General features: G+C 34.0%; 1 protein-coding gene across 50 annotated transcripts in view; it reads right to left on the reverse strand.

Annotated features, from left to right (window-relative positions):
• Positions 1-20,981, reverse strand: part of Nhe2 (Na[+]/H[+] hydrogen exchanger 2) — a 323,901-nt gene that overhangs the window by 264,662 nt on the left and 38,258 nt on the right. For 38 of the 50 annotated variants that reach the window (XM_073970324.1, XM_073970347.1, XM_073970344.1 and 35 more), the window contains exon 1: positions 6,848-7,698. The exons of 4 other annotated variants lie outside the window; for them this stretch is intronic. The gene's annotated coding sequence lies outside the window, so the exon portion shown is untranslated. Of the gene's footprint in view, positions 1-6,847; positions 7,719-20,981 lie in introns of those variants that run through there. 8 more of the 50 variants (XM_073970357.1, XM_073970339.1, XM_073970355.1 and 5 more) reach the window with 2 other exon arrangements.

Below are 20,981 nucleotides of genomic sequence, written 5' to 3' on the forward strand. Positions count from 1 at the left end.
AAAAATTGCAAACATAGGCCCATGTTTTGCTCTAGCCCCCATATAACGTTACCTCCTGATTTTCGATATTTTGAGAATTTAAGATAAACTTTTTTTAACCTAACTTGCTGTAATTTGATTGTGGTTACAAAACATCTCCTCCAACAATTATCAACAAAGGTCCACACTTTGATTTATCCCCATATAAGGTTGCCAGCCGAGTGAAGACATTTCTATATGCATTTTTTACCTCATTTAGGTATCAGTGGTCACAAAATATCTCCGCCTCAAATTGAGGACAGAATAGAAAATAATTATTTTTGGCCAGGCCGAACTTAACACTTTTTTACTTGTTTGATCGCCTATTGTTGAAAAACTTGGTGGCCTGCTATGGTAGAAGACTTTTTGCTCATAGACGTAGTATGATAGACGAACTTCTTTGGTAGAAGAATACAACTGGTCTTCTATAGTAGAAGACCAGTGGTGTCTATGGTAAAAGACGTACTGATTTTATATGGTAAAAGACATACTGTTCTTCTATGGTATAAGACCTTCTGGTATTCTTTGGTAGAAGACCTTCTGATCTTCTATGGTAGAAGACCTACTGGTCTTCTATGAAAAAGAAAACTTCTGGTAGATCAATAGTAAAAATATTCTATAGTGCAAGACCTTCTGGGCTTCAATGCTAGAAGACCTTCTGATCTTCTATCGTAAAAGACCTTCTGGTCATCTACGGCACAAGACCTTCAGATTTTTATGGTAGATGACATTCTTGTTAGCTATGATAGAATAAGTTCTGTTCATCTATGGTAGAATATCTGAGGTCTTCTATGATATAAGACCTTTCCGGCTTCTATGGTAGATGACCTCCTGGTCTTTTACCATGGTCTTCTATGGTAGAATACCTTCTGGTCTTCTGTGTATAAAACCTTGTGATCATCTATGGTGAGCTATATTCTGGTCTTCTATGGTAGAAGACCTTATGGTCGTCTATGGTGCACTATATTCTGGTCTTCTACTGCATAAGATCTTGTGGTCTTCTATGGAAAAAGAACTCATGTTCTTCTATGGTAAAGGAACTTCAAGTCTTTTATGCTAGAGGACCTTTGGGTCTTTTATGGTAAAGTAAATGATCTATGATTGAATAAGTGTTGTTCATCTATGGTAAAATATCTCGTCTTCTATGATATAAGACCTTTTCGGCTTCTATTGTAGATGGGCTCCTGTTCGTCTATGGTAGACTATCTTCTGGTCTTCTGTGTATAAAAACTTGTGATCATCATATCGACGCCTCCAAATAATATTATGCTAAGTCGACTTAGCATGTTTTCAAGTTCTTTACATTATTATATTTAACGTCCTTTAACTTAAATTCTGTCAAAATTTGGTAATGATCGGACAATCCGAACAGAAGTTATAAACAAATATTTACTTAGCATAGTACTGAAGGTCAAAGAAATTTCCAAACTTTTAGAGCTTGTCCTGCAAAACTCGCTTTTCAGAATTAGCAAACTATTATTTGGAGGTGTCGAACGTCTTTTACCTTAAACTCTGTCTAATTTTGGTAATTATCGGTCAATCCGAACAGAAGTTATAAACAAATATTGACTTAGCATAGTACTGAAGTTGAAAAAAATTTCCAAACTTTGAGAGCTTCTCCTGCAAAACTCACTTTTTAGACTTAGCATACTATTATTTGGAGTTGTCGATATATTCTGGTATTATATGGTAGAATACCTTCTTGTCGTGTGTGTTGCGCTATATTCTGGTCTTCTACTGTATAAGACCTCGTGGTCTTCTATGGAAAAAGAACTCATGGTCTTCTATGGTAAAGGACCTTGGAATCTTCTATGCTAGAGGACCTTCGGGTCTTCTATGATAAAATACCTTCAGGTTTTCTTTGGTCATCTATGGTAAAATATCTCCGGTCTTCTATGATATAAGATCTTTTTGTCCTCTGTGGTCGCCTATGGTAGAATATTTTCTGGTATGATAGACGACCTTCTTTGGTAGAAGACATACATGGTAAAAGACATACTGTTCTTCTATGACCTTCTGGTCTTCTAATACAGAATACCTTGTGGTATTCTATGGTATGGTATGGTATGGTATTCTTTTATGATATAAGTCCTTTTCGTCTTCTGTGGTCACCTATGGTAGACTATTTTCTGGTATTCTGTGGTAAAAGACCTTATGGTATTCTGTGGTGAGCAATATTCTGGTCTTCTGTGGTAGAAGACCTTCTACTTTTCTATGGTAGACTATATTCTGGTCTTTTACGACAGAAAACCTTGTGGTCTACTATGGAATTAGAACTGTTCTCCAATGGTAGAAAACTTCCGAGTCTTTTATGATGAAAGTCTTCCACGTCGTCTATGGTAGAAGACTTTAAGTCTTCTATGGAAGAAGACTTTGTGCCTTTTATGGAAGAAGACTTTGTGCCTTCTATGGAAGTAGACTTTGTGTCTTCTATGTGCTTTTTGTAGTATAACCTCTTCTGGTCTTTTACGGTAGAATTTCTTTTGGTCTTCCTTTTTTATACCCTCAGCCTTCAGGCTAAGGAGGGTATATACACTTTGATACGATGAAAATGTGCCTCATCGAAATAATGGTTTTAGACCCCAAGTATGTTTGGACGAAATGTGTTTCAGACAATTTGGAGTCGATCTAGCCATGTCCGTCCGTCTGTCTGTCCTGCTGGCTGGAGCGCACGCTAACTCTCGAACGGATGAACCGATTCGGTTCAAATTTTGGCTTTCGTAATATTTTGCTCAAACTTAGTTTAAGTTCGAAGATGAGCTACATCGGTCCACTCCTTCCGATACCTCCCCCACGAAAGTTCGAAAATGTTCGGAAAGTATGTGCGCACGATAACTCTTAAAGGGAGTGACCGATTTGGTCCATACTTTGTATAGCGTAAACTTTCTATCAGAGTAATATGAGGTTCCAATATGGTCTCAATAGGTCCACTCCTTCGGGTACCTCCCAAACAAAATTTTGGAAAAGTTCAGTTTAGGGCCATCTCTCGAATCGCTTTGATTTTTGTTTTAGCAACTTGTATTCACTGCCCTACATACGACGGTACAAGTTTCATCAGGGGCAAGTCAATACTTCCTGAGAAAATAGCATGAAAGTTGAGGTGGTGGAGCGCAAGATAACTCTCGAACGGATCTGCCGATTCGGTCCAATATATGGCCTTAGTAATATTTTGTCCAAACATAGTTTAAGTTTGAAAATAAGCCATATCGGTCCACTCCTTCGGGTACCTTCCCCACAAAAGTCCAAAAATGTTCGGAAAAATTGTTCGTACGGTAACTCTTGAAGGGAGTGGCCGAATTGGTCTATACTTTACACATCCTAATATATCTACCAGATATAGATCAGGTTCAAATATGAACTATATTTGTCCACTTCATCCGGTACCTCCCACACAAAATTTTCGGATAAGTTCACTTTAAGACCTGATATCGAATCACTTTGATTTTTGTTGAAGCAACTTGCATTCGCTGCCTCAATTGCGATATTAAAAGTTTTTTAGGGGCAAGTCCATACTTCTTGAGCAAACAGCCCGAAGAGTGTAAAAACCCCCTATGCCACCATATCGCTCATTTACTCAAAGAGTGGCATAACTCAAAAAATGCGTTTTCTGAGATAGCAATTTCAAATTTTCATGTTGATATATCTTTTGTGTAATAATCTTTTTAAGTTGGGAAGTCAAATTTCAATCGTCAACTTAAAACGCGTTTTCCTCGAAAATCGATTTTTTGAAATGCGTCACTCTTTGAGTAAATGAGCGATATGTTGTGGCTGGAGATCCACTTCCATAACGGTCAATGTCGGTCGATTCCGTTTAGTATCTCCTCCGCTAAACTTTTGATCTTTAATCCTAATCAACATTTTTCAAACGCGGTTCAAACGCCCAAATTTTTTAAAAACCCCTAAATACATACGTATTTTGGGAAAAAATTGTTTCAATATACACATGCTGAGGGTATACCTCTGTCGGCAAAGCCGACTGATACTTTTTTACTTGTTCTATAGTAAAAAACGTTCTGGTCATTTATGGTAGAAGACCTTCTGGTCTTCTTTGGTAGAAAACCTCCTAGTCTTCTATGGTAGAAGACTTTCTGGTCTTCTATGGCGTCTTCGGCGTTGGAAAACCCTTACAACTTCCAAAAAATAATACCTTCCGGTTGTCTAATGTAAAATAATGACTGTCAGATCGGGCTGCAATTTTTACCATAGATAATACTCGTTTTCCTGATCACAACGATAAATAGTTCTCCAGTCGGCTTTAACATGGCCGCCCTTAGCTATGGATTTAAGACTGCAAAGTCGGCTACACAAAACATTTTTATATCCTTCACCATAATGTGGAGGAATAATTAAATTTGTCATTCCGTTTAAAACACATTGAAATATTCCTCGGAGACAGTATGAAGTATATTCTTCATCAGTAGGAGGATTATGTACTTTTTTTTTGCCGTTACCGACCAAAATCGGTAAAATTAAAACGCAAAATTATGAATGAAAACATGAGATAAAAGTTGACAACACTTGCGGTATCGGTAGATGTAAGTCCCAAATTACATTGGGCGAGTTTACTTGCGGCAATTGCCAGTTTGTAGGTGAGAGAGGGTGCTGAGAGGCAAAGGGTTACCATATGTCTCACCTCTCTCTCCTACAAAATGACAATTGCCGCAAGTAAACTCGCCCAATGTAAATTGGGACTTATTTTGGTCGGCAACTTATCGACAATTTTCGTTAATTATCGAAATTATAAGCAAGTACAAATTTGCAGCTATCGATAATTGTCGGTAATTTTGTCGTTAACTAGATACAGAATCGCACTTCAGGGGCTGGATTCTTGTTCTATGAAAATTTGAAATGAAAAATATTTCCTTTATAATTTTTTTCATTTGACAGTTTTCATTTCAATTTTGAAATTGAAATTTCTAGCGCAGGTAGTCCTAACGGTATTAAGTCAATGGTGTTAAAGTAGAGCTGGCAAACCATCGATATTCCCAACATTAGATATTTTCGATATAATATTTTAAAATATCGATTGCTATCGATATTATCGTTAAGTTGTCAATACAATTCATTTGGATATGAAAATGGAGGAAATGTCAATGCTTTTCTTGACATTTTGTACAAGTAGTTCACAGAAATGTAAAAGAGAATAAACAATTGCATTTATTTTATAAAAATATTAAAAAACTACATTTTACTTTTCCGAAAAATGTGTACGTGTGACTACGGACTTACTTTCTCACACACAAAACCGAAAAGCAGTGAAATTTCTATTTATTTCAATGAATTTTAGGTTTGAGGTTTTTGTTCCGATAATATCGATAGGCAAAACTATCTATCGATATTTAGTTTTTAAAAAATAATCGATTTTATCGATAGTGCAATCGATTTTTTGCCAGCTCTATGTTAAAGTAGGACATTTCCGAAATGTCAAGAACCATATCTCGAGAAGTATGGACTTCCCCCGGGAAAGCTATATATCGTTGTGATCAAGATGTCAAGGACTACCTATGGCAGAAATTTCAGCCCGATCCGAGAGGTGTCCTTAAACAAGTCAACGGTGTTAAAGTAGGACATTTCCGAAATTTCAACACCCATATTTCGGGAAGTTTGGACTTCCCCCGGGAAAGCTATATATAGCTGTGATCAGGGTCCCTAGGACTACATATTGCAAAAATTTCAGCCAGATCCGATAGGTGCCCTTCAACAAGTCAACGGTGTTAAAGCAGGACATTTCGAAATGTCAAGAACCATATCTGGGAAAGTATTGACTTCCCCCGGAAAAAATATATATCGTTGTGATCAGGATCCCAAGGACTACCTATGGGAAAATTTTCAGCTCGATCCGAGAGGTCCCCATAAAAAAGTCAACGGTGCTAAAGTAAGACATTTCCGAAATGTCAAGACCCATCTCTCGGGAAGTATGGACTTGCCCCGGGAAAGCTATATATAGCTGTGATCATGGTCCCTAGGACTACATATGGTAAAAATTTCAGCCCGATCCGAGAGGTGTCCCTAAACGAGACTTGTTCCACAAAACGGTATGTTTGTTTCATACGGATATTGCAACAAAGCATGAACACATGAAACTGTGAGACTAGCTCCTTGAAATTATGTGTTTTTCCAACAAAACAAAATTGTATGTCAAAATTTCAGCAAAATTAATCTAGTGTGGCCCGGGACTATGATATTTTGTATGAACGTGTCACTAGTGACTTTTGAACTAGTATGTCTGGAGCCCCTAATCCATAGACCAACGTCTGTCTACTTTCAAATATTTTTGCGAAATAAAAATCGCATTATTTCCAAGTTTGCTAAGAAAAAAGAATATCAACGCAACGGCCGGCATGTGGAGAAAAATATATTATTCTTCTCAAGACTTTTGTTCAGGTTTGTTTGGTTGTGGGAGTTTTGTTTGTAGTTTGTATTTCTTATTTCTGTATTCTATACATATTATTTTATTCGTTACACGATTTATTTTGGCTATTTTGGAATATCTGTATTTTTGTATTTTTACGTAGTCGTTCTGTTGTTTGTTTTGTTGTTTTTCTCTATGGACGTCAAATTTGTTGTTTCAATGGTACAAAAATATTTTTAAGTAGGCCGCCCGCCCCAAATACACGTTGAATGGTGAGTGAATATTTGTTGTGCTTTTTTGGTTGCTTAACATTCTGAAACGGCGGTCGCCACTTGCAAACACAACGACTCACAAATACAAAACGATGAAAAAACAGAAACCACGTTGTAGATATGAAGCCAAGCAGAAAACATCGAGGAGGAGTGGAGTACTCCAAGAGAAAATACAAATTCTCCCCTGTTTTTGAATTTCACTTACCTAGAATTGCGAGCGAAAGATGCTGTTGACTTGAGTTATGGATGTTAAAAGGGGAAGATGGTACTGAGAGGAGAGAGTCAAGACGTCGCCACCACAGCAGTTGACGTCTTTGTTTCCCAAAACTAAAAACAAAAAAAAAAACGGCTGGAATTTTGACTGTTTCTTGCGGATATTGCACAGGATATTTTTGATTGGAGACTTTTGGGGAGACACCAAGAAATACACACTTCGACTGCTCTTCCAAATAAGCGAAAAGAACAAAACTATTTTTATTTGTTTATTTTTGCTTTGTTTTTTATGTTTCTTTTTGTTGTTGTTTTTTTATTTTTGCAACACAGCCAGTCGTAGATCCCCGCGTCGCGTATCTTTTTGACACACGACCCGTCAGACAATGGTAAATTCTCTGTAATTTATGAATGAAATTCTCATTGTTTTCGCGTGTATTCCTCACCAAAAGCCAAAGACTTCCAATTGAAGCCGTTTTACACTTTTTTCGCAGACAAAATAGACAACAGAAAAATGGAAATACACACAAAAGAAATCGAAGAAAAATCCAATTGGAACGGCCGACCGACAAACAAACCGAGGAAAACGTCAATAGTTTTGTAGTTTCCAGGAGTTAAAGTGTTTTGTTTAACCGAAATTTACAACGCGAATGGCAAACGCAGGGAAATTCAAATAACCAAAGGAAAACATAACACAAAAATAAAGAGGAAAAATATCGTTTTTTGAATCTTGCCGTTTGTTCTTCGCAAACGTACCGAAAGAAAAAACCACACAGACCGATGTCAAAATGACAACTAAAAAACTGTGTTGAGTAAATCGGTTGGTTTTTGTGTTATTGCCTCTTCTCTGTTTTGTTTTGAAATTCAAATTAAATCGGTTTCGGTTGTTGTTGTTCTCTTTTTTGTTTTTGTAATCGATGTGGCACGAATGAGAACAACAGAGAGAGAGAACCTGTTATCGAAATTGGGGTGTTTTATCGTTATTTTATCTTCTCAAATAGTGTTGGGAAGGAGCACCGGTTTTTGGTGGTGTTGTTTTAACACAGTGTTGCCGTTGATGATTCTTAAAAAAATATGACCAAAATTATTTTTGACTGAAAGTGACCATTAAGGCCCCCACTCATTAGTCAGTCTGACTGCCAGCATTTATGGTAGTATGTGTAGATTTTTGAAATTTTGAGAATGTATGTGTGAATTTTCCAAGACTGATGAAAATGAAAATAGTTTTGATTTCAAAATGAACCCCCATCAGTCTGGGTGAATTGTGTTTATTTTCAAATTGTCAATAAGTAATTTTGAAGAACAGAAAATAATGTTGGTGTTGGAACACAAAAAACTTAGAATTCATTCATTTTTGGAGGAGAAATTCAAGATTTTTAGACTTGACTGATGGTTCGTGCTACACACTTGTCAGTCACACATACAAAAAGGGTTCATCGGACTGATGGCACAGACTGACTAATGAGTGGGGGCCTTTATCTGCCGTAATCATGGTACAATAATAGCTGTGTTCCTTTACTTACCTTAGGTTACCATTTTTACCATTTGTTACCATTTTTAACCTGCAAAGCGTTCCTTAACCCCGAAAAGTGGCAAAACTGGAAGCAATTTTTAAGAGAGTCTACCAGCAAAATTTCTGCAGGTAAAAATGGCAGAACTGGTTTTTCGACTTTTGTTTGACGATTATTTCACAAATAGACTATAAACAGAAGAAAATGTCGAAAGCTGACAAAACTAAATTAAAAACTGTGAAATAAAAGACGAAAATTGATTTTTTATGTTTCTTTTTGACATTGCTGCCAGATATACCATTTTTCCGTTCCTTTACTTTTCTGGTAAAAATGTTCATGAGAGAGCAATTTTGGCACTTTTCTCTTTTACCACCCTTACCATTAAAAAGGTAAAGGAACAAAGCTAATGTATAAGGTAGGCCACAGCTAACAGCTGATTACAATTTTTTTCTTGTTATGGTCTATTCTGTCAAAAGCAGGGTTGGCATTTGTTAAGTGCCAGTTTTGAATGTCGATTTTTCGCAATTATCGATAACTGTCCAACCGTCCAGCAACCACATCTACCTTTATTATTCCTCCATGTCATTTGACGTTTTAAGTATGTGGTATGTTCCAGTACTGCACATTTCTACACATTTTTACTATTTTTTTCGATAACATAAAGGAAAAATCGGTTATCGGAGTAAAAATGTGTGGAAATGTGTAGTACTGGAACAGACCAATGGTATAATAAAGCAGAGGCCAGGTATGAAAATCGCTGAAAAATACAACCCTGTAGACATGGCTTAAAACGTCAAATGACATGGATCAATAATAAAGGTAGATGTATAAGCATAGTTAGTCGGTTTTACAAAAACATATGAAATTTAGAACTTCACTGTTTATTTTAAAAGTACCAATTAGAGTAAAAAATAAAAATCACTTCAGTTATGCTCCAGAATATTATTGCTACATAAGTGTTTAAAAATAGCAAAAGTTGTGCCCAAAAGTTAAGACAGAGAAAACAAAAATGCCATTCTCTTATCTTCTACTTCAAAAATTTGGCCGATCTAATATCGTGATTGCTGGCATCCGATTTGTAGATACGGCGACATTTCAGCTAGAAATTTTACAATATTTGTAATTTTTTCGTTCCCGTACTTTTAGAACAAATTTCAATAAATGTCAATACTTGACAAATCGTTCATTCGCAAGTTGTACTGCATATTAAAACATCAACAATTTTATTTAGCCACGCGAATACAATTTCTTGTCCTTGTTTTCAATATGGTGTTATAGCAGTTTTTTGTTGGAACAATTCACCGATGCATCTACTCAAGGCGTACAGAAGGTCGGCCATTCAGAGTACTGTAATGGGTACTTAACACGATATGCTTTTTACATATGAGTTGTCACTTTTCCCATACAAACTGTATATGCACAGTGACAACTCATATGTAAAAAACATATTTTTTAAATACCCATTAACAACATTTGACAACATATTATTGTGATTTTAGTTTCTTTGTATTTTAAATCACAATATTGCTTTTGACATCAAACCATGGCACAATAATAATAATTTATTATACCATGGATACAACTTTTGCTATTTTGCAACACCTTTGCTCTGTTCCAGAACCTGCTAGAAGCTAATATTTTTTAGTACGATAACATTTTTTCCTTTATGTTATCGAGAAAAATAGTAGAAATTAGTAGATTATTGCAGTACGGGAACAGACCATTTTCTAGCAATAATATTCTGGGGCATAGCTAAAGTGAGTCCATATTTACATTATGCCATGTTCATACCAGCATTTGAATCACGTCGTTCGTTCTCATAATTACGTACACGAATTAACCCGTTCATACGACATGGTTCACAATTCATAGCAACATGATTCATATTTTCATACTTTTTATTTACTGAATTTAAAGAAAGTTTCAGCCAAAAGACGCGTAAAATTAATTGATATAAACTGGAAAAATATTTGTTCTTCTTTCAGATATCTATTTAATATTAAATAATATTATTTTCATTTATATTTTCTATTTTTCTCACAATTTTGGTGTTTTCAGCACATTTTTTAATTTTTCTATTTTCAAATTAACGAGAGAGAGACCTGCGAAAATAAATTTTTGGTATACAGACTTTTTGGCAGGCATTTGATTTTTGTTTCTAAATTTGTACGCGAATTTAAAACGCTGGACAAGAAATGCAGCTGTAGTAAAAGAGAAGAGAACATTTGCTATGATTTAAATGTATACTAGTCGTTAAACCGTTTACTTTTCATTCACGTTTTGCCGTTTATCTAAAAATATTTGAGTTTTTAATAAATTTTTAAATTTTATATTTTTTCTGTCATAATTAATTTATTTCGATAAATTCTCTCATTTGTTAGAGATGGGACATATTTTATCGTCGTTCTGAGAGTAATCTAAATTGAACAATGTACAAAAATCGTTGTTCGTTCTCAAAATTTTGTATGGGAAATGAAGTAATTATATCGTAATTTGGGGTCGAACAACGAATAGAGTGTGAATTACCGTCAGTCTGAACAAGGCATTAGGCAATTTTCCTTGCGGCAATTGCCAGTTCGATGGAGAGAGAGGTGAGGCATATGGTAACCCTTTGTCTCTCAACACCCTCTCTCACCGACGAACTGACAATTGCCGCAAGGAAAATTGCCTAATGTAAATATGGCCTAATTTTTTTATTCTATTTGGTACTTTTAACATAAACAGTGAAGTTCTAAATTCCATATATTTTTTGGTTTGTTCCAGAACTGCAAGAACCTACTAATTTTTAATATTTTTTCCGATAACATAAAGGGAAAAATGCTATCGTAGTAAAAAATAGTAGCTTCTTGCAGGTTCTGGAACAGAGCATTTGTAAAACGGACTAACCATGTAGGTACATCTTCCTTTATTGTTGCTTCATGCCGTTTGACGTTTTAAGCCACGGCTACAGGGTTGTATTTTTTAACGATTTTCATACTTGGCCTTAAGTCTTCTTTATTGTACAATGGTAAATACTACAACAAATACAACTCAACAACAACAGTGCAACAGTACAGTGTTGGTCACAGAATTAGCACACCCCTTTGGGGCAAAATGATTTCAGGCAGCTAAGATTGTTGATAGGACAAATGGAAATATTTTCGTAAACAAAATCCTTTTCTATAATGTATTTAACAGATTTAATGATATAAGGGAATAGTATTATCAGCGGTTTTTTGAAAATAAAAGTTTTGTGAAGAAATTGTTAAGGGGACATAAATGGTGTGTTCCATAACTGCAAGAATCTACTAATTTTTACTATTTTCTCCGATAACATAAAGGAAAAAATGTTATCGTAGTAAAAATAGTAGCTTCATGCAGGTTCTGGAACAGAGCAATAATTAATTCAATTAATGTACAAAAATTAATTTTATTCATATTCAAAACGTATTGAACAAATCATTTTTTGAAAGAAAAAATAATTTATCACCTCAAAATCTCCAATATATATCCCAATAGCGGACCATTTTTCGTGATCTGAAATTATTGGAATATTTAACCAATTACCGAAATTTAAATATAAAGTGCATAAACTTTTCAAAAAGTGTTTAAGGTCGATGATTCATTCAAGAAAATTTTCGATTTGGAAGGGGTTTATAGAAAGAAGATCAATTAAATGCACCCTTATATAAAGAAGGATCAACTTAAAACACCATTTGTTATTCAAAATTATATATATATATATATATATATATATATATCATATTGGCTCAATGATATGGGACCTACTTTTTATTGCCGAGTCCGAAATTTGCGTAGGTCCCATAGAGATGAACATATGTTTATCGTGGCATACATCACGAAACGTCGGTAAAATTTAGTCCAGATGGATAAGTATTTATAAAATGAATAGCTCAAAATATCATATTACAGTTTTTATACCCTCAGCCTTTAGGCTAAAGAGGGTATTTACACTTTGATACGACCAAAAATGTGCCTCATCGAAATAATGGTTTTAGACCCCAAGTATGTTTGTACGATATCCGTTTCAGACAATTTTGAGTAGATCTAGCAATGTCCGTCCGTCTGTCTGTCTGTCCGCCTGTCTGCCTGGCTGGCTGGTGCGCACGATAACTCTCGAACGGAACGGATCGATAATTCTTGTAGGGAATAACCGATTTGGTCCATACTTTGCATATCGTGTAATTTCTACCAAACTTAGATGAGGTTCCAATATGGACTCAATCGGTCCACTACTTCGGGTACCTCCCACACAACATTTCGGAAAAGTTCAGTTTAGGACCTGGTCTCGAATTGCTTTGTTTTTTGTTTACGCAAGTTGTATTCGCTGTCCTCTATACGACGCTGTAAGTTTCATTAGGGGCAAGTCCATACTTCCTGAGAAAATAGCCTAAAAGTTACAAAATACCCTATAACACCGTGTGTAGAGGTTGGAGCGCAAGATAACTCTTGAACGGATCTGCCGATTCGGTTCAAAATTTGGCTTTCGTAATATTTTGCCCAAACTTAGTTCAAGTTCAAAGATGGATTATACCGGCCCACTCCTTCCGGTACCTCCCCCACAAAAGTTCGAAAATGTTCAGAAAATTTGTGAGTACCATAACTCTTGAAGGAAGTAACCGTTTTGTTCCATACTTTGCACATTATGAAATTTCTACCAGACTTAGATGAGGTTACAATATGGAGTCAATCGGTAAACTCCTTCGAGTACCTCCCACACAAAATTTCGGAAAAGTTCAATTTAGGACCTGCTCTCGAATCGCCTTGGTTTTTGTTGTAACATCTTGTATTCACTGTCCCCTATACGAAGGTACAAGTTTCCTCGGGGGCAAGTCCATACTTCCTGAAAATATAGCCCGAAGGGTGTAAAAACCCCCTATTGCACTGTCTATGTCGGTCCATTCCTTTAAGTACCTTTTCCGCAAAATTTTTGAACTTAAATCCTCATCAACATTTTTGTGGGTTCATACGACCAAAATTTTGAAACCCCCTAAATACATAAGTTTTTTGTGAAAAAAGTGTTTCAATTTGCACAGGCTGAGGGTATATCTCTGACGGCAAAGCCGACTGATACTTTTTTACTTGTTTAATGAAAATGTTTGTGTCAAACGGAATTTACAGATGCACACTGCTGGTGGGTACATCCTACTTTACAAAGATGAACAAGTGCTCTGTTCCAGAACCTGCAAGAAGCTACTATTTTTTACTACGATAACATTTTTTCCTTTATGTTATCGGAAAAAATAGTAAAAATTAGTAGATTCTTGCCGTACTGGAACAGACCAAAAAATATGATATTTTATTTGATGTTTCTATGAACTATGAACTACTTACAAATTCTTTGATTTGTTTACATGTGAAAAACATTACTCTCTATAATAGAGGGTAATAAATGAAGTTGAGCCAATAGGGGAATACTCCACTCAAACAATCGAAAATGTGAAAAAATCGATAAAAAAAAAACACTAAAAAACTGAAATTTCTATCAGTCCTTGGGACCCAAGGTGTACCCCATATAATTCGCTTCTGACACTGAAATTTCGGAGACTGGTGGAGAGTATAACTAACAGACTGGAACTTATTCACAAACGAAAGGGATTTAAAACTGAATATGGGCTAAAATATTGAAGCTATTCACAATATTAGTGATTCTTTTAAGGTGTGCTAATTAGGTGTCCAGTGAATTAAGGAAATTTTTGGAGGTTATTCAAACTGACAGTTATGTTTCAGTTTCTGTATTGCGTTGTATGCTTTAAGCTTACTACTGAGAACTAAATACAACTACTTTTGAAGGTCTTTTTTATGCAAAATAAATGTTTGTAGTGGGGTGTGCTAATTATGTGACCAACACTGTAAACAAAATAAGGAAATGTCTATAAGCTATCGGAATATAAAAAAACATTTGATTGAATTTTTTGGAAAGCATGAAATTCGTTACATTTTCAATTTGAATGTTTCCAAATTATTCCACTAAATGCATAATTTCTCACAGATAGTAGAATTCTTGCGAAACTGTTTGGGATCGCTGGAAATTCATTGAAAAAGGAGAAACTGTTTCAATCTTTTGTTTTTTAAATCAAAGAAGCACATGGGCTTTATTCTTTTAAAATTTAACAAAATATAACACATATTAACAAATGTTTTCCAAGTGTTTTAGTGTGCGGCACGTCGTTCGTACTTGGAGAAGGGTAATGATATGAAGAAGTCTTTATGGGAAATAGTTTTTTTCGGAATGATATATAATCGAAAATCTCGATAATTCGAGTAATCCCTTTAAGCCATTTCCTTCACATTTTAACATTGCTAATTTGAAATCCCAGATACTTTTTATAAAATTGCCAGTCCCTTGGATTACGAATTATGAAGCATTATGAACTGTATTTTTATCCTCAAAAACTGTATATCCCCAATGTACATCGAAAATATAAATAAATATTTTAAATGCCGTATGGAATTTGACACTACAGCGGCGCACACACGATCATTTTTGACTGTCGATTCTTCGGAATTATCGATTCCTGTCAAACAGCCAGCAACCATAAAATATTTTGTGGTTGCCTGATGACTGACGAAAATGAACGGCCACACTGGCAAGCAGCCGATTATTTGAGCAAAACTGACAGTCAAATAATCGGTTGCTTGCCAGTGTGGACGTTCATTTTTATCAGTCATCAGGCAAACACAAAATATTTTGTGGCTGCTGGACAGTTTGACATTAATGATATTTCCGAAAAATCGACAGTCAAAACTGATCGTGTGTACCCCGCTTAAGGTAGGTTGCTCAAATAATCGGTTGCTTGCCAGTGTGGCCGTTAATTTTTGACAGTCAGCAGGCAAACGCAATATGTTTTGATGTTGCTGGACAGTTTGAAAGTAATCGATATATCCGAAAACAAGTAAAAAAGTATCAGTCGGCTTTGCCGACAGAGATATACCCTCAGCCTGTGTATATTGAAACATTTTTTTCCCAAAATACGTATGTATTTAAGGGGTTTTAAAAATTTTGGGCGTTTGAACCGACAAAAATGATGATTAGGATTAAAGATGAACAGTTTTGCGGAGGAGATACTAAAAGGAATGGATCGACATTGACGGTTATGGAAGTGGATCTCCAGCCACAGCATATGGTGCCATAGGGGGTTTTTACACTCATCGGGCTGTTTGCTCAAGAAGTATGGACTTGTCCCTAAAAAAACTTTTACCATCGTAATTGAGGCAGCGAATGTAAGTTGCTTTAACAAAAATCAAAGTGATTCGATATCAGGTCTTAAAGTGAATTTATCCGAAATTTTGTGTGGGAGGTACCGGATGGAGTGGACAAATATAGTCCATATTTGAACCTGATCTATATCTGGTAGATATATTAGGATGTGTAAAGTATAGACCGATTCGGCCACTCCCTTCAAGAGATACCGTCCGAACAATTTTTCCGAACATTTTTTAACTTTTGTGGGGGAGGTACCTGAAGGAGTGGACCGATATGGCTTATCTTCAAACTATAACTATGTTTGGACAAAATATTACTAAGGCCAAATTTTGGACTGAATCGGCAGATCCGTTCGAGAGTTATCTTGCGCTTCAACCACCTCACACGGTGTCATAGGGGTTTTTTGCAACTTTCAGGCTATTTTTTCAGGAAGTATGGACGTGCCCCTGATGAAACTTGTACCGTCGTATAGAGGGCAGTGAATACAAGTCCCTAAAACAAAAATTAAAGCGATTCGAGAGATGGCCCTAAACTGAACTTTTCCGAAATTTTGTGTGGGAGGTACCCGAAGGAGTGGACCTATTGAGACCATATTGGAACCTCATATTACTCTGGTAGAAAGTTTACGCTGTACAAAGTATTGACCAAATCGGTCACTCCCTTCAAGAGTTATCGTGCGCACAAACTTTCCGAACATATTCGAACTTTTGTGGGGAAGGTACCGGAAGGAGTGGACCGATGTAGGTCATCTTCGAACTTAAACTAAGTTTGGGCAATATATTACGAAAGCCAAAATTTGTACCGAATCGGTTCATCCGTTCGAGAGTTATCGTGCGCTCCAGCCAGCAGGACAGACAGACGGACGGACATGGCTAGATCGACTCAAAATTGTCTGAAACACATTTCGTCCAAACATACTTGGGGTCTAAAACCATTATTTCGATGAGGCACATTTTCATCGTATCAAAGTGTATATACCCTCCTTAGCCTAAAGGCTGAGGGTATAAATAGAAAGCCGCTTAATATACCCGGTTTTCTCATCAAATTGTTTCCAAAAGATAAATCGTACATAATTTATTCAAATGTCGTTTAAAATTTTTCAGAATAATAAAATCGATAAAAATATGATGTATGTTCCAGAACCTGCATGAATCTACAAATATTTACTACGATAATAATTCTTCATTTATGTTATCGAAAAAAAAAGTAAAAATTAGGAGTTCTGGAACAGACCATTTATGTACTTCTTTTAAAACGGCACATAATTTCTTTATATTAAATTTCAAATAACACAGTATACTTTTAGGCTCATTAGTAATTTCCTTTTAACCAGATAAAAGGGGGAATATATTGAATACGAAGTATTTATCTGTTAAAGGTACATTTTTAACAGGAAAAAAACACAAACAAAAACAATAATAATAATAATAAATATAAATATTGATTAATTCATAAAGAAATCAATCCTTCATATCGATATTGCGAATTAAGATTTATAAATTAAATTAATTAAGATTTATAAATTATGTTGCTATGATAATAGATTGAAAACTCATTAAAGCCACATAACGGACGAATTGAATATTTGTATCACATGTTTTTTTTATTTTTTCTCATTATTTAATAATTCTCGCATACAAACACAATTCAAATAATAGAAGTCACCATCCTTTTTGTTTATGGCTTTGTATGTTTGTATTTTTTTTTTCGTTCTTTAAAAAAATTTAATATCATATTTTGCCCATGGTCACAAACACCATACACCAGTCTACACTTTGATACTTTGATGATAGCCTAGCTTCTGGTCATGTAATCAATCTATTGTTTCGTTTCGTGGGTAGTACTTTATGTGGCCTAGAAAAAATACAAAACAAAACAGTTTCCTTTAAATCTAACCTACATCCTGGGCACACCACCTCCCTCCATTCTTCAGTTATGGAAAATGACCAAACTATCGATGTTATGAAATCCTTTTAGGGGGGAAATGTTTTTTATTTTTTTTTATTTATTGTTGTTTGGTAGGTTGTTACATCAATAATGACGTCCGCATTGCACTTCGTCGTTGTCGTCATGCAATGTCATTTACCCACACACACACACGGAAATATACAGTTCCTTTGCCTTGATGAAAAACATATGGACAGGCAGGCATTCACACATACATACACCATTCCACGTGCCGGTCGGTCATCATCATCATTTGCATTCTTGGCTGGTGTTTGCTTGCCCCTGTAAGCAACGTTGTGTGTTTGAGGGAAAAAACGAATTCTAGTTTAATTAACCCTGAACTTGACAGTGATTTTTATTGGGCCAAAACGAAGGGGCGATATAACCAAACTCAGTCGCATGGTTCGTTACGATGTCGGAATGATTGGTTTGCTGGGTATATGTTTGCATGTGTTATTTATGTATGTATGTGTGTTGTTAACTTATTCTTTGTTGCCTTTGATATTTCCCCTTAAACGCAAATAGCCCAAAAGTATGCAACAAAATAAGTTGTTTTGTTGCTGAGGCAACAAGAAAAAATTGCAATTCACTTGTAAATTGATTTTCTTTTCTGTGGAAATCATCGTTTGTCCGACCACAAGTTTATCATTTGGAAGGTTGTTATCTACATTACCAGCAACTGCAGAGTGATTGTGGGCGATAATGACTGGCCAATGTAGTTTTCAAAACCTAAGTTAGTGAGGTACTTGTGGTGTTTTTGTTTTGTACACCATTTTGTAGTGGCAGGGGGTTAATTTGAAGTTAATACAAGAGGTTGTAATAATAAACACAATAATAGGAAGTTAAGTAAAGGTCAAAGTTACACAAGTTAGATAATAGTTCGGAGAATTGTTACTTACAAATTATTGTAAGTAAAGGATTCTATAAACATTATACCGTTCAAAAGTATTTTGAAGGCAGAACAGTTCCAAAAATTCTCTAAAGAGGGAAGGTCTTCTATACAGTGAAAATCATTTTAACGGTTTTCTATGGCCTGAAGACCTTATTGTGATCTTTTAAAATTCTTAGACCCTTTTATTAGTCTTGTAGGTATAAACAGGTCCTCTGCAGACTGAAGAACTTTTAAAGGTCTCCTATATAGAAATGCATTTTGAAGGAATTTCATACTAAGATGAACATTTTAAAATATTAGAAGAAAGGGCTTTTAAAAATGTGAATTTTTTGAAAGAAGGCCTTTTAAGAAATAGCGCATTTTCAAAAATACTCCTTAAAGAAATTGTATTGATTTTTAAAAAATTTGTATATAAAATGTGTCGAGAAATTTTGGATTTTTAAAAATATAGTTTTTAAGAAATCGTGGAGTTTTTTAAATACATTCTTTCAAGAAATCGAGGATTTTTTAAAAATATTTTTTGCAGAAAATGTGAATTTTTAAAAATATATTTTTTCAAGAAATCGTGGATTTTTTAGATTCATTTCTTCAAGAAATCGAGGATTTGTTAATACTTTCATCGAGAAATCGAGGATTTTTTAAAAATATTTTCAAGAAATCGTGGATTTTTTTTAAAAATATTATTGTAAAAAATCGTTAATTTTTAAAAATATTTTTTAAGAAATCTTGGATTTTTAAAAATATTTGTTTAAGACATCGTGCATTTTTTAAAAATATTTTTCAAGAAATTGTGGATTTTTAAAAATATATATTTTTTAAGAAATCTTGGAGTTTTTTAAATACGTTCTTTTTTTAAAAGTATTTTTCAAGAAATCGTGGATTCATACAAGTATTTTTTCAAGAAATCGTGTATTTTTTATTATTCAAAAAAGCGTGGATTTATTAAATCATTTTTTGCAGGAAATCTTGAATTTTTTAATTTTTTCCAAAAAAATCGTTAATTTATTAAAAATATTTTTTAAGAAATCTTGGATTTTTAATACGTTCTTTTAATAAATCGAGGATTTTTTAAAAGTATTTTTCAAGAAATTTTTTAAACTTTTTTTTTTAAAAAAATTGAGTATTTTTAATAAGATTTTTTCAAAAAATTGTGAATTTTTTAAATAAATTTTTTCAAGAAATCGTGGATTCATACATATTTTTTCCCAAAAATCGTGTATTTTTAAATTTTGTTTTTTTTTTCAAAAAAACGTGTATTTTTTTGAAAATATTTTTTAAGAAATCTTGTATTTCTTAAAAAAATATTTTCAAGAAATTGAGGATTTTTAAAAATATTTTTTGAAAATATTTTTTTTTTTAAAGAAATGTTGGTTTTTTCAAAAATCAAGAAATCATGGATAATTAAAAAATAATTTTTCGAGAAATCGTAGATTTTTCAAATAAATCGCGTATTTTTAAAAAATATTTTTTAAATATTAAATATTTTTAAGAAGATTTTTTTAAAAATATTTTTCCAGAAATTGTGCATTTTTATTTGGATTTTTTAAAACTATTTTTGGATTTTTTGAAATATTTTTTTCAAAGAAATCTTGTATTTCTTAAAAAAATATTTTCAAGAAATTGAGGATTTTTAAAAATATTTTTTGAAAATATTTTTTTTTAAAGAAATGTTGGTTTTTTCAAAAATCAAGAAATCATGGATAATTAAAAAATAATTTTTCGAGAAATCGTGGATTTTTTCAATAAATCGCGGATTTTTAAAAAATATTTTTTAAATATTAAATATTTTTAAGAAGATTTTTTTAAAAATATTTTTCCAGAAATTGTGCATTTTTATTGGGATTTTTTAAAACTATTTTTGGATTTTTTGAAATATTTTTTTTCAAAAGGTCGTGGATTTTTTAAAATATTTTTCAAAAAATCGTGAATTTTTAAAAACGTTTTTTTTTTCAAAAATTTTGGATTTTTTAAAAATATTTTTTTAAAGATCTTGAATTTTTCAAAAATATTGTTTGAAGAAATATTGTATTTAAAAAAAAAAAATTCAACAAATCGTGGATTGTTAAAAAATATTTTGTCAAGAAATTGTGGATTTTTGTACAGCAAGATTCCCCGCAGTTACACAACTTTTCCAACAAAAATTGTCAAGGTAGGTCCACACTTTGATATAGCCCCCATATAAAGGCACTACCTGATTGAATACTTTTTTATACCCTCCACCATATGGAGGGTATAATTAAATTTGTCATTCCGTTTGTAACACATCGAAATATTCGTCGGAGACCCTATAAAGTATATATATTATTGATCAGCATAAAATTCTATGTCGATTTGACCATGTCCGTCTGTCCGTCCGTCCGTCCGTCCGTCTGTCTGTCTGTTGAAATCAAGATACAGCTCGCAATTTTAAAGATAGAGAGTCAAAATTTGGTACAGAAGTTTTTATTACTTGCAGGATGATTGGTATTGAAAATGGGATATATCGGTCCACGTTTTGATATAGCCCCCATAGAACTGTACCTTCCGATTTTCCGTATTTTTAAGGTTTTAGCTTCATTATCCTACCAAAATG

This window comes from Musca autumnalis, unplaced genomic scaffold (genome assembly GCF_047663935.1).
Source record: "Musca autumnalis isolate F117 unplaced genomic scaffold, ASM4766393v1 scaffold_2, whole genome shotgun sequence".
In the NCBI taxonomy this organism is placed as follows: Eukaryota; Metazoa; Arthropoda; class Insecta; order Diptera; family Muscidae; genus Musca; species Musca autumnalis.